Source organism: Arachis hypogaea, chromosome 20 (genome assembly GCF_003086295.3).
Source record: "Arachis hypogaea cultivar Tifrunner chromosome 20, arahy.Tifrunner.gnm2.J5K5, whole genome shotgun sequence".
Classification (NCBI taxonomy): Eukaryota; Viridiplantae; Streptophyta; class Magnoliopsida; order Fabales; family Fabaceae; genus Arachis; species Arachis hypogaea.
This window is the reverse complement of record NC_092055.1, coordinates 112,965,531-112,972,977: the sequence shown is the minus strand read 5'-3', so window position 1 is coordinate 112,972,977 and position 7,447 is coordinate 112,965,531. Positions and strand designations below refer to the sequence as shown.

Sequence of the window (7,447 nt, the reverse complement as noted above, 5' to 3'; positions counted from 1 at the left end):
ATTATTGGTTGCCATATTTATTTTTACATGGCCCAAATGGTCCTTTGGTCATCATCGAATAAACTAAGGTAAGGACTTGCGGATTAAAGACAATTACGGTTATGCTGCACTAATCCAAATTTTATAATTTTACAAGCATAATAAAAAATACTGCAGAAATAATTCTTATATCACCAATTATTGACATGCCAGGCGTAATAGTCAGAAGAATCTCGCATGTGCCCATACAATGATCGTTTGGAACAAGTACTTTCCTTAAATCATGTAATCAGAATATTATATTATGGTGTTATAAAAGGTTAAAAAAATAATTACATGACAAATCAACAATTAAAATGAGAAATAAATTAATTTTACTTACTTCGGATCCAAATTATTTTCAAAGATGTAAGTAGCAATGGCCAGTTCATATTCAAAAAATTTTATCTCTTTAGTTAGCCGAAATAAAAGGTCTAAACACTATAAAAATAATATCAATATTAATTATTTAATCAAAATATGCACACAAAATTATATATAATACTTCGTCTGTGTATAAAAATAAAAAATTCTATTAATAACAATGTTATCCTAAAGACCAAAACTTACACGTGGCATGTCATCTATGTTCATGTTTGGATTATAATTATTGTAGTAAAGCCATGAACGGTCTAGAGAAAGTTTCTCCCAAAATACAATTCTTTCTACAAATCCAAAAAATATTACAATTATTTTAAGCATTGCTAGACTTTATTTACTAAAGATAATATTAGATTTATAATAGAGAGACATATGTTGTCTATCACTATAACCAACTTAATCAGTTAGAGGTAAATAAAAAGTAGGACAAAGAAATTGGCTGAGTGTAATTTAAAGTAAAAAAATATTACAAATGTGATGGTATAAAACCTCACTTGCACCAAATGATAATACGAGATAATACTTCAACAAATGTATATATTACCACCATATCAAAATCTATACAAGCTTACAAAATCACAGAACAAAGAAAAACAATATATTGAAATGGGTTCCAGTCATTAAAAAGCCAGTTTATTTGTAATTTATAAGGTAAAACAAAACCTAGCACAAAGGTGGAATACCAAGATAGCCATGAGTTATTGGCCACATAAATCTAATAGTAACCACATGCTAATTCAGTTATAGTAGATGGGATAGTTATGTAGCTCTGCAGGTTGCTGGCCGCAAAACATTATGTATTTAATTTAGAAAAAAGTTTATAATTAAATTTTTATTAGTTGTTATCTAAAAAAAACATAAAGCCTTAACTTCAGAGATTAGTAGTCCATGCTTTTTTCCTTTGCACTTCGATGTCCTCTTCTTCATTACCGGTTCGTCACCCGAACACATTGAAGGGTTAGCGTCAAGTAAGTATTTCAAAGTGTCCGACAGTGGTGTAACAACTGGAGTAGTATTCGAAAATTTTACACCGTGACTCCCACTTTTTGATGAGGAACCACCGTTTCCACAAACTCTGGCAGAATTATTGTTATCCCATGCACAACAGTTTCGTGTATCATCATCAACAGTGCCTCGGTAACACCCTTTTCAAGCTTCAAGATTTCATAAAATAAGACATGCATTACTAAATAACAAGGTAATAACACAGCAAATCTAAATATCACAGAAGATAATTAAACACGTGTTTAAAAAGTATGCTAAGTAAGGCATCTTCAATTATAATAGCCAAAAAATAAGTTACCTTCTCATCCAAAGCAGAGAGGTGCATGTTTGATTATCCCTTAGAAGTTACAGAGGCATCCGGTGTGTGCTAGTCAAACCAAATAAATTTCACTATTAATATTAGACTAAAGAAAGATAAAAAATAAAAACAGATTAAAAGAGACTCATAATCATATTTTTCATTTAACAAAAACAAGCATGATTACCTTACTCATTCTCTTTGTTTTTTAGTTTGCGATGCCAGAAAAAAGAGTGCTTAGGTTTAAAACTTCACGTAAAACACTATTATTTATAGAGATAACTAACAAAAATAGTGAAAAAATCTTTTTTTTATAAAGATATCATAATAAATAATAACGATATTCTAATTTCAAATCTGATATTCAAATTTAAATTCAATCTAGTATTTTTTTATAAAGATGTCCTATAAAATAATAAAGATAATCCAATTTAGATCTCATATTCAAATTAAAAATCTAATATTCAAATTCTAATTTACCCATTTGTTGCGAGAGTGGTCTACTTCTATGAATCTCCACCGTTGTTAGGAAGCTGTCTTCATAACCATCTTAGTCCCCATATACAAACTATTCTTCGTCCCATTCGCATGCAAGATCACAAAACACCACTTAGGAATGACACAACTACAGAGAGTTGGCGTAAACCTTGTTGTTTTTGCAATCTCAATGGCAGTGACTGCAATTGTTGAGGTAAAAAGAAGGGACAGAGGGAGAAAAGACCCTTCTAACCCCATAAGCCTATTTTGGCTTTCATTCCAATACGCTATATTTGGTGTTGCGGACATGTTCACACTTGTGAGACTATTTGAATTCTTCTACAAAGAAACATTTTCAGAGATAAAGTCGTTGTCAACATCGTTCACGTGGCTATCCATGTCTCTTGGATGCTTTCTGAGCACGGTGTTTGTCAATCTCATAAATAGTGTTACAAAAAGAGTGAGTCCTTGTAAACAAGGCTGATTTAAAAGATAGTTGAAAACGATAACGCGACAAGAAAGAGAATAGAAGACTGTCGTGATGTGGGGAGGCGTCGGGAATGCTAGACCTGGAAAAGAGAGAACAACAGCTGTGATGGTCAAGTAGATTGGGATTAAAAGATCTGGAAAGTGGGTGGAGGGAGAAGGAAAAGAGAAAAATGAGGAATGCAGAAATGAAAAAGAGTATTAGGGACTAGAATTTCTGATAATTGAACATAGTAACTAATATATTTTTTATTTATATATTTATTTTAAAATTAAATTAAGATAACTCTATTATAATTTATAATTAAATACTAATGAATAAATATAATGATAGTAGAATGAAAATAGTACAAAATTAAAAACTTATAATTTTAAATAAATTAAATTATATAGTTAATATCAAATAAATTAAATTAAAGTCTTATCCTATTTATCAACTATACTATCAATTAATATATTAATACTAAATAATTTTTATTATATTAAATGGTGTGATATTTGGATATCTAAACAAATTAATTATTGGATATGATATTTTTTTATTTTTTTTCTAATTTTGTAACTTTAATATGGGTACTAGATAAACCCTTATATTATTCGGAGAAAGATAATATTCTAATTTATTACTAATTATACTAATATAAATTATACTATAATTGTACAAATAATTTACTCTTTATTTATTAGGTGTGCGAATATGCGGATCTGCATATCAGATCTGTGGATACATATCCGTGACTGATCCTTTTAGATAATCAAACATAGTCATTAATATATTTTTAATTATATATTTATTTTAAAATCAAATAAAGATAACATTATAATTTAGAGTTAAATACTAATGAATAAATATAATGATAGTAGAACAAAGATGGTAGTATTGGCATATATAATTATAATAAAATTTATAACTCATAATTATAAATAAAGTATTTTTTAATTCAAAATTTACACCCAAATTCTATATTTTATTTATTATTTTTAGGGAATTATGAAAAAAATCAATTCAATTATAATGTACTAATTTTGTCTGTCATTGTAAAATTCTATAATCAAATTAACTTAAAAATATGTATAAATTCTTACAAAAAAAAGGTGACAAAATGAACTTAAAATATGTATAAATAATTATAATAATGAAATAATAATAATAATAATAATAATAATAATAATAATAATAATATATCATGTTCATATAAAGTGAGCTATAGTTTACATATGCATTTCAAATTCCAAAAAATTAATTTTTATACTAAAAGTCTTTTTTAATAATTAAATATCTCTAAATAGTCTTTTAAAGTATTTTTTTAAAATTAAATCTTACAAAATTTTTGAATTCAGTGATAGAAATGGACAGAAGTTCTAACTTCAGTCATATAGTAGAGAAATAAAAATCTTAAATAGTTATACTTTGAACATATATTGATGTTATTAAGGTATAATATAAAGGTTGCTAGCAAATAAAAATCATAATTATAGAAACCAAAAACAAACCTATTACCTTTTTTTTAAAAGAATATAATATTATAACTATTAATAAAATCTCATATTTTTATTTTTATTTTTTATGTATTTTAATATTTTTTGTAAAAAAATAAATATATTTTTAGGTTATTTTTTATTTATTTCTATTTTTTAAACCTATTTTTTTTATTTTTTATCATATTCAAGAAACAAATATATTTTTAGAGTATCAATAAAATGGTCTCTCTAGATTGGTATCCATCCTAAACTAACGAAAAACTAGTCGCATCCTACAACAACACCAATCCTTTTAGAGTGTGGATCTTATCCGATCCAATGACAGTGCAGATCAGATAATATTCGCCGTTATTTTCGTCAGCATTTATGTTGGAAAATGCAAATTCTATATTTGATTTGCTTGCAAAGAGAGAAAAAATAATGTAATTGAATATGCAGAGTGTATATCTTCTTAAAAAAATATTTATGTAATTGCTCTTAACAAGATAGACATTAGGTAGGCTAGAACTTTTTGTTTTCTTCTTTTCTTACTTTTGCTATGATTTATGTCATAAAAAAGGTCTTAATTTTCTTTTAGTACCATATTAAATTCATATTAATATATAAATTTAAATTAAAGTTCAAAATCCACCACCATCGTCATGACTTTAACTTATCAAACTATTAAAAAATTAAGTTCAACTTTGCTAATGCTCTTCCTTAACTCAGATACAAATTTATAAGGGAATCAAATTTATAATGTCACTATATGAATTGAACAATAGTTTATCATAATTTTATTTTAATAATTGATTAAATTCACATTAATTACTAGTATTTTATTTTAGACTTGCTCCTAAATAAATTTTATTTTCATTGGTTATTGTTACAAAAATAATTCTAATGAATATATTATAATTAAGTGAATTAAGCTATTAAACATAATTTTTAAATTGAATTTTGAAAATAAAATAATGTTTTAAATTTTATTGTTGCATCAAAATCTCGTGATTAGTATATTTTAGATAGTAATATTGATATTTTATTTTCTAATGTATTAGATATGACATGATTTTATTTTGATATTCTTTATTATTGTATTAATCAATAATTTCATTTTTAATCTTAAAAAAATATTATACTTACATTAAAATAAAAATTTTCACTTATAGTTAGATATTGGTCATTTTTATAAAAAAATTTATATATATCTTACATTGTATATATTTAAATATTAAAATTGATAATATCATTAGAAAAAAGAAATGAAATTTTGACATTAAAACAAAAAAAATTTATTCTTAAAAATTGGCCATCATTAAAAAAAAAATTAAGAATCTCAATTAATAATCCATGATTTAAGAAAAACAACACATAATTGATATATACACTAACAAAATCAAATCATTAATACATTAGATAAGAAAATAATTCTTACATTAAAGATGAGTGAATTTTCTTGTTCAATAAAAAAGTTTGATTGGTTTAAATTATTAAACTAAAATATTTCTCGTATAAAATTTTAAATTTAAAAATATTATAACTAACCCAACTAATCCAATTGAATTTAGTAAAGTGACGTGAAATCATCTTCTATGCATTCATAGAATTTACTTATCTTATGTAATATTAAGTTACTCTGAATACTTAGATTGCTCAGTTAGAAAGGAACAAATATATCAAATATCCCATAATTTACTTTAACATCTTCAAAAATATATACTAATCAATGCTATGTCTATGACCCTCTTGTCTTTTTTAGCAGTGATCTCCCTTTAACATTCATTTTTATATACTAAGTGATTATCTAAAGCAAAACAACAACAAATTTAAAGTTAAATCACTAATAAATTTAACTCACATTTTTAGTAAAAAAATATTTAGCTAAATAATTATTTGAACAAGACAGCAATAAATTCAAGCTTCATGGATGATAATCAGTACAAAATTTATCTTAGTAATAATTTTATGCAACAAAAAAACTTTCTCAACAAATTATTCAAGGTTTGATGGTTATAAATAATAACAAATTCACGTCAATGATATTTTCAGCAAAAAAAAAAATAGTTCAGTGATATTTTCAGCAACAAATTAAAATTAAAGTGCAATGATAAATTAAGGCAACAAAACTGAAAAAAAAAAATTATTGAAAATCACCAAATCGAGGACCAAATTTTGATTAGGCGAAGAAATCTGAGGGCGGGGAGGAAGCTGGCGACGGGATTCAAAGTAAGAAGACGACAACGTCGACCAACCTCGGAATCGGCTACTTCTGCCGTCGGTAACGACGAGCACGAGAAGGCGCACGACTAAGTGCGAGACGGTAAGGAGACATGGAGCGACACCGACGATCAGTCTCGGAACTGGCTGCTTTTGTCGCCGGTGACAACGAGCTCAGGAAAGACGTACGAGCGCGATTGAGTGCGACATGGTGACGCTGGCGACACGGAGAGCGACGAGAACCTTGAGTGCGAGATCGGAGATGAGAGAGGGAGAAAGCTTGAGTTTGCAAGAGCTAGTGAGCAGAGAGATGAGAGTGCTTGAACTTTAGTGGGAAAGGGAGACGAAGGAAATGTTGAGGGCTAGGATTTTTTTGGGTCAGATTCAGAGATGGGTGACACATTGAGATTGGGCTTGGGCTTGGGTTAGGGCAATGATCTAGGGTTAGATTTTTTTTAGGGACCCAATTGTATTTTTAAATTTTTATGGATTTAAATGTTTGCGAAGTAAAAAATTACGGACATATTTATCTTTTTCTTAAAAAATTCAAGCATGATTTTGGTCAGATTATGTAAACCGATCGGATCAAATCGGATCTAATAATTATAATATGAACAATTAGATTTATTGTTGTTGTTATAATAAATCGATTTTGTTCTGGTTTATCAATAATTTGTCCAACAACAATATGACACACGTAATGTCTTTAAAAAAAAACACATTTCTATGTCTTGAGAGAATCATGGGATTGGATTTATTTTTTTCTTATCAATTCTATCATTTATTTCTTTTTTTGTAGTCTCTTTAGTACTCAAATCTTTTAAATATATAATTATATTTTTTATAAAATTTTTATTTTTTGTTTGCTTAAATTTTTTTTGTTTGGGTTAAAATTTGTAAGTGTAATTCTTGTATATTAGTTTATTATTGTAATTTTGTTATAATATAAATTATTGATCTCATTAAAAAAACTACGTAAATAAAAAATTAATTATAACTAATAATAAAATTATAAATAATTAAAATTTATAGTCTAAAATAACATTAAATAAAAAAATACTGACAATAATAAAAAAATATGAGTAATATAATTTAATAAAC

At 26.3% G+C, this 7,447-nt stretch overlaps 1 long non-coding RNA gene across 1 annotated transcript; it reads right to left on the bottom strand.

Annotated features, from left to right (window-relative positions):
* Window positions 1-919: 919 nt before the first annotated feature.
* On the bottom strand, window positions 920-2,352 carry LOC140182823 (uncharacterized). Its single transcript, XR_011878983.1, has 3 exons — window positions 2,183-2,352; window positions 1,703-1,771; window positions 920-1,553 (listed from the first exon to the last, which is right to left on the bottom strand). It is a non-coding gene; the product is annotated as an uncharacterized lncRNA (long non-coding RNA).
* Window positions 2,353-7,447: the final 5,095 nt, after the last annotated feature.